Here is an 8,053-nt window from a genome sequence, read left to right on the forward strand (position 1 = left end):
GAATGTCCCTGGTGAGTGCCTAACACTGGCTGTGTGCTGCTGAGGGAGGATGTTTGTCTTACACTGCCTTCCCTCCTCCCCAGGAATGACCCCCATGATGCAAACGTAAGATTTTCTTTAAGAAATCAGAATTTACACTGTCACTGACACAAATCCAAACTGACCTGTCAAATACTGGGTCCTGCTGTCCCTAGGGAGAAGAAAATGAAGAAACAGGGGGGAAAAAAAGGTATATTTCAAGAAAGTAGAATCAGTATTTATACCCACTGCAGGGTGCAGAATTTGGTTTAATTAAGAATAAAAAAGATTTTTATTGGGTTTTTTGAAAAGCCTTCCACAGCCTCATGTTTGTTGTACTTCACCAGATATCTCCTCTCCCACAGGTTCATGCCTGGCCATGTGCATCTTGGGAAGCAAGTGCTGCCTGCCCAGAATGTAAAGCAATATTATACCTTTCTTTTTTAACAGGTAATTTTTGTCAGGCAAAAAATTTACATTGGCAGTGCCATGCAGCCCTGTGTAGTTTTAAAAAGTCAAAGCTGCTAATTTACTTTATAAAATACAAGACAGCATACTGAACATATGCAGAATGTCTTGCCTTGGGTGGGGAGATGAAAATATGATTGATGAAATCATAATATGGGGAAGTTGTATGTGATCTAAAATGCAGAAATGATTACCTTGATCTGTTTAAACCCAGAAAAAAGGTCCATGTAGTGTTGGAGTTCTTTAATTCTGTGTGCAGAATTATATAAGGGTGGCCCGTATTTCTCTGTTACAGATCAGCCACTTCTCATAGCACAGCACTTCCTTATCCCAGTTAATGTGTATTTAAATTGATACCAGGGCTCCTTTAACAACGTTGGTGGATACCAACTTGCCTTCAGTAACCTTGGTTCTCCACTAGCATCTGTGGAGCTGGAGCTGTGAGAGCCAAGAGGATCTATGCCTGGGGGTTTGACTACAGCCAGGAGGAGAGCAAGTGCTACTCCAGCTTCCTAAACTTTTTGGCTTGTAGCTTTTTTTTTTTCCTTTGAGGGAGGGAGAAATATTTTTGCTGTGATTTTAACTGTCTCTTTTTGAAGGTACTTCTGGTGCTGGTGGTATTTCTATGTACTATTTTTAGAAGCAAACAAGGTCCATCTTATCTATGTGATTTGTCTTGGAGAATGGTATCTCCAGACTGTTTCCTGGAGCAGCACCAAAGCTGGGTTGAAAAATTTACTGTCATGTACAGGGTAAAGGGGACTGATTTATGGCCGTTTTTAATGGAAGAGCAATCTTTAAAAGCACTTGTACCCACTGTGTGCCCTGTGGGGCACAGCCAAGTGATGATGACTTAGCAGGCTGAAATACTTTGCTGCAAGCAGGGCATTTTCAGCATGCCTCCAGTTGAAATAAGTGCTGTTAGGTAGAGCAGGATGTATGTGCTCAGGTTCATGAACCCAGATCTGCTACTACTGACCCAAAGAATCATTGGCTTCCGTTATGTGAGATCATAATTTCCTCCTTAAATCCCTCCCTTCACAGACTGTGGTTAGCTTTTAATGTGTCATTTTTGTCAGAATGTGACCAGAGGTTTTTGACTCTCCCACAGGGGTGACCAGCATTGCAGCTTTGTCCGCTAGTGGGGTATTGCAGGTTGTAGTCATTCCTGCCTAAGCTCTAGAGGAAATCTCAATCTGCAGCTCTGCCACTTGGATGAATCTGACTGAGATAGAAATCAGTTACAGCCTGAAATAGTAACTGGGGTGCAATTCTATAAATGTTAAGTCCATGTGTTTGACAAGTACTGTTGGGGAAATGAGAAACTCTGTATACAACATAGGGAAATATGAGAATTCTGAATATATTTCCCTCTGTCCCCCAGCTGGCTCTTGACAAGCTTGGCATCATCAGCATATGAACATTTTGGCATCATAGGAAGAATCCTCTGGAATTATGATTTTCAGAGAATTGTTCTATTTTGAATCTTGTTAACCACCCCTCACTCCTCACTTGGAACTTGGTCCAATGTGAACTCGAATTTTGCACTAATGAATCCTCCAGGCTACACTGAGAAAAACAGTAGGGTTCCCCTCTGTACTCTTGCGTCTGCAGTACGGTGCAGCTAAAGATCACATGAATTATTAAAATAGATGTTTTGCAGAAAACAATCCTGAAACAGATAAGAAAATGAATTATTCATTGTTTTCCTTAGTTTGCGGCAGTGCAGGTTTTCTATAAGACTTGCCAAAGATTAGACAGGACTCTTCATACAAGATCCTATAGGAATAGAGCAGGACTGGCTTTGTGCTTTCCTCTATGAGCACTGCACATAGAAATCAGGTCATTACTTATTCTAGTAAAGAAAACTGTTCTTCTCTGTATAGTACTATAATTAGAAAAGAGATTTAGCTCTAAAACCTCCAAGCAAGAATTGGGTACAGCAGCTTAGCTCAAAATGAGCTGTGGGGAAGGGCAGAGGGCTGGTGACTTCTGTTGCTGTGTTCATAAGGCCTGGGCTCTGCTGTACTGGAGGACTGTAAAAACATGTAACCATAGGTGGTGTATTCTCCAAAGAGCTTACAACCTAAAACAAGGGAGGTAAGCAGTATGAGGGATTGGAACTAGATGATCTTTGAGGTCCCTTCCAATCCAGGCCATTCTATGATTTTATGATCCCTGGTGGATACAACACGGCTGAGAAGAAAGTCTGTGATCCTCAGCAGAGGCTAGTTAGGAAGTATCAACAAGATGTAAACATTGCCTGGATGTAAAGCCTTGAACAGAGAGCAGGGGCAAAAGTCAAGCCCTTGTTCATGGTCCATAGACGAGATGAGAGCATTCTCCAGAGCTGGAAAGTGCTTGTAGGCACATCAGGCTTAAGCTGGGGAGAGTTGTTAGGAAATGGTGAATAACCTGGGACTGTAATATGGATCAGGATAGATGAATCCAAAGGGCACAATGCAGAAGACCCACAGACGCAGTTTGCTCTCTCTTTAACAGGGGTATTTGTAATGCTGATTTGACTCTGGCTGGTCTCACATGTTCCTTTAAGCTGTTATGACTAAGCCATCATCTGCCTCCATCCTTCCTCCCAGTTTCCATCCTCAGTGGCTGGTTGGTTTGAATGTGTCAGCTGACACACAGTTTGCCCCCAGTTTCCATGCCTCTGTCCCCACTGACCCTTCACACACATTTGTCAGCAAACCATTTGGCAGGGAACATGAGTGTCACTTCTCCATAGCCCTATGGCCAAAATAGAGCACAAAAAGAATGATGGGAGCAGAGGCCTGAGCAGGCACCAGCTGACCTGGTGAGCCCCCTCCTCTGGCTCTGCCCTGGCCCAGCTTGCAGGGGGCCACTGTGACACCAGGGGGAGGATGGTTGCTCTAAGCTTGGCCCTCTCAAGGCTACTGTCTCCAACTGCTTCAACTTCTTTGTGCCTTTCACAAGGGCTGTGGGAAAGGGATATGAGCATGTGTCTGCATGGACAACGCAAGGCTTGCCTAGCTCAGCTGCTAACTTTGTGCATGCGGTTGTTCTACAACTAAAGCACCCTCAACCTCCCACCAGGGTCTCTCCGGGGAGAATCAGTTTTTTCTGTCTTGCAGAGTAGAATGAGGGGGTTTTTGTTTGTTTTTTTTCTTCTTTTTTTTTTTTTTGGTCCATGCCTGAGAGAGGCCTTAGTGTAAGTCATGCCTGTCTGCAGTGAAGGTGAGCAAATTAATACTGGTTCCAAGTCTGGCCAAAAGAAATCAATCCAGGAACAGCAAAGAACTGCAAGTCAGAGAGAGATGCTGGCACTTTAATGTTTTATTCTATATTCTTAATTTGCACCTATAAATGCAAATTCAACATCGATGTCTAGCAAAAGTATCTTTTGTGATCCTCTTAAGTTTATTATAGATGTCTATAATCACTTCCTATAAGTCTCATACATAACAGTAATTAACTTCTATGCCACAGTTCTATTCCATTATTTTTCAGGCACAGCAATGACAGCTCCTAGACATTTGAGTGATGGGAATTAGAGACTTTCTACTTTCCAAAGAGACAATTTTCTCTGGGGATAGAGCATGTGGGAGGCAATGCAGCTTATGCCATTTGGGAGAGGTCACTCTGATGCTACTGAAAATTTAATTAATAATAGGACCCTTTAATCAAGTGCCTAAACTTCAGAAAGGGAGATAAGCACAAGCAAATATATTGAAGATGGTGAAGGGCCTTGAGGGGAAGCTTTATGAAGAGTGGCTGAGGTCACTTTGTCTGTTCAGCCTGGAGAAGAGGAGACTGAGGGGAGACCTCATTGCAGTCTACAACTTCCTCATGAGGGGAAGAGGAGGGCCAGGCACTGATCTCTTCTCTGTGGTGGATAGAGACAGGATCCGAGGCAATGGCATGAAACTGTGTCAGGGGAGGTTTAGGTTGGATATTAGAAAAAGGTTCTTCACCCAGAGGGTGGTTGGGCACAGGAACAGGCTCCCCAGGGAAGTGGTCACAGCACCAAGCCTGACAGAGTTCAAGAAGTGTTTGGACGATACTGTCAGGCACATGGTGTGATTCTTGGAGCTGTCCTGTGCAGACAGAAGTTGGGTCATGGGTCTCTTACAACTTGACATATTCTGTGATTCTATGTACCTATCGAGGAAAAAAATAACTCTGAAATACCCATGGCAGCTGGGGACTATGGAGTGATGCATTACCTGAATAAGCAGTGGGACTTCTACATCAGTCTTGTACTGCACCAGGAGTTAATTTCTCAGCTCACTGCTGCTCTTAGGATCAAAGCAGTTGTAATAATTTCATTTTCTTCATATTAAATTACCTGTAACAAACACTGGAATGGGAAAAATACTCTGGTTTAGAGAGAGCAGTATTTTTTTATTAACAATCCCACCTAATATCAATGTATCTCAGAAAACTGCTGTAATATGACTGAGTCCCAACAGCTGTGCTCCAGCCAGGACAAGGAATGCTTTGCAAGGAATTCAGTTTCACAAAATCCATGTGCATGGACAAATAACACATCATATTTGGGGAAAATGAGGTTAAATGCAAAATAATCTAGGTTTTAATTATGCTAATGCAAGAGAGAGACCTGAATTCCCATGCTGTCCCTCCTTACTTCAACCATGAGAAAGCTTTCTCCAAAAGGCTTTCTCCAAAAGACAAGTAGGATACCCTTTGAGAATGAAATATCTTGGTTTATAGTTGGTGAATAAAAATGTTGGGTACAATCTCACTGTCTTGACTCAACTACTGTAGCAGCCTCTTCTCTGACATGGCTGAATTTTTTATTATTCAATATATATGTATGCACTGATCATGGAAGACATTGCCTCATCTTGTTTAAAGCTGTCACATCATCATTCTGCAACACTTGAAATCTGACCCTCAAGTGACATCTGTGCTGGTTTTGGCTGAGATAGAGTTAATTTTCTTCATAGTAGCTACTATGGGGCTATGTTTTGGATTTGTGCTGGAAACAGTGGTGGTAATGACATCATACCATTGACATCTTTGAGTTTTGCTTTCTTGCCTGCTTTTTCACCTGCATTCTTATCTGCTCAAAACCAAAGTCTAACTCCCCCTTCAAAACTCCTTCTCGCAAGGCACCTGCGCCATTGATGTCTGACTATACAATTAATTCAAAGTCATAAAAGAAAATAAAATGAAAAAGACAATTTTGAATCCATAAGCACCACATTTTTGTGCACAGCCTCACATTGTGGTGAGTGAAGGGCCATCACGATAGTGAAAGGTCTAGAGGGGAAGCCCTATAAGGAGTAGATGAGGTCACTTGGCTTCTTTCAGCCTGGAGAAGAGGAGACTGAGGGGACATCTCATTGCAGTCTACAGCTTCTGCATGAAGGGGAGAGGCAGGTTCTGATCTCTTCTCTGTGGTCACCAGAGACAGGACCTGAGGGAATGGCATGAGACTGTGTCAGGGGACGTTTAGGTTGGATGTTAGGAAAAGGTTCTTCATCCAGAACATGGTTGAGCACTGGAAAAGGCTCCCCAAGGAAGGCACAGCGCCAAGCCTGACAGAGTTCAAGAAGTGTTTGGACAATGCTCTCAGGCACATGATGTGATTCCTGGGGCTGTCCTGTGCAGAAACAGGAGTTGGACTTCGATGATCCTTGTAAGTCCCTTCCAGCTCAGAATATTCTATGATTCTGTGATGAATTGCCTTCCCGTTGACACCTCGGAGTTATAACCAAAGCCGTTCTGGGGTAAAATCAAGATATTTCTGATCTTGTTCTGAAAAACACCCAGAGGTTTTGAACAACCCCGTTCCCCCGGTACCAGGGTCCCTCCCGCGCCCGGCGCTGCCACCGCCCCCCTCCTGGCAGAGCCGCCCCGGCACCGGCGGAGGGTGAAACCGGTGCTTCAGCACCCTGGACAGGGACGGGCAGGGCCGGGCAGCGCAGGGCCAGCACAGCGCCCAGGGCTGCTGGGTCCGCTGGGCCTCTAAGGCAAATAAACAGCCCTCTCTCCTAGCTCCTTGTAATTCGTGCATCTACCCCCGTGTTACAATTTTTTGGTGCTTGTGAGTGCTGGAGCAATAGTCGGGATGCTTAGTAACAATCTCCGAGGAAGCCCTGTTAATTACACTTGAGTTTCTGGTGGAATTCAGAGTTTGGGAATCAAGCTGAGGCCATGCCCCTTCAGGGTTTTGAAACTGTACTGGGGGATTTTTGCTCAGTTTGCCTGTCAGAGTTCAAGGAGCAGCTGGACAATGCTCTTGGGCATATTGTTTAGTTTTACATATTGCTGCAAGAAATCAGATGTTGGACTCGATGATCCTTATGGGTTCCTTCCAAATTTGAGATATTCTATGATTCTATTCTATCATGTGTTGCCTGAATAGAAATTGGCTGTTGTGAATACCCTCACCTTGGAGAAAGTCTGCCAAGGATCCTGCACTTCAGGACCTGAGAGGTCCCAAAGACATGGCATCAGCCTGTAGGAAATAAAATCGGTGTAGCATTTGTCTTCCCTGAGGCAAGCATTTTCCATACTGGGAAACACTGGTCTAAGTCACTTAAACACTTTCTAAATTCCATCAAGGAAAGTGCAGATAGGCCTATTCACATGTTCCTTCTTCATTCCCGTAAGCAAATTACAGCAACTTTCTATCAGCATTTTTCTTCATTGTAAAATGTCCTCCACTGAGCCAGGCTGGGGAGGCTGAGGCCTCTTAAGCATTGAAAGAACTCTTTGGTACTTGCTTTCATGGCAATTCCCCAGGAGATAGTATCCCTCTCCAAGGTAGGACAGTTGTTATAAACTGATGGATTTTTGAAGTCATTCTTAAGAACCACTGACAGTATCTCTTGATATTGGCAGCCCTGCACCTCTCTACAGTGCAGCATAGTAATCAACTACACCATCCATTAGTTAGACTAAGAAAACTGCTCTGAAATCTCCTTTGCTAACATTCAAACCCTTTAGTTGGTGTGCATGGAAAAGAGTTTATTGCTTTCTTTGCTACTAGGTTGTATATATTTGAAGGCTGTTAACAATCTTTTGTCTTATTTGGCCCATCCCCATTCCCAGTGAGGTGCTTGGTATGTGCTGCTGGGGCTGCCACTGGTCTGCCCTGCACAATGGCTGGGGGGCGGGATGGGTCTGTTCTTCCTTCTTTGGGAAGCCCCTGTCCACTGTGGTGCCCTGACAGAATACCTCCTGAGATTTAGCAGTTTGTGGGTTAAGCTTCCTATGGAGACACCAAGTTTATCCTCATATTTGTAAGGACTCGGTGTCTTTTTTTCCTTCTGCAGATTTGTCTAAACATTTTTAAACACATCTGTTCTGTATTCTTTTAGAACATCTTGTACTTTTCAGTTTTACATTTCAGTTTTGCTCGGTAAAATGCTTTTTTTCATTTTATATGTTGCTGGATGGACTGAGAGAGTGTAAATAGCCAGTTCTTGTGCTCTTATTTGTTATTACTCATATCTTTTATTTGGTTACCTTTTTTCAAGTTAAAGAGATCTAGTCTTAGTTTCTTCTCAAGTTGAAATTGTCACAATGTTGTTAATAATTTTATTGCCCCTCTTTGCAG

The sequence above is a fragment of the Manacus vitellinus genome, unplaced genomic scaffold (genome assembly GCF_001715985.3).
Source record: "Manacus vitellinus isolate BGI_N305 unplaced genomic scaffold, ASM171598v3 scaffold_2_pilon, whole genome shotgun sequence".
Lineage (NCBI taxonomy): Eukaryota > Metazoa > Chordata > Aves > Passeriformes > Pipridae > Manacus > Manacus vitellinus.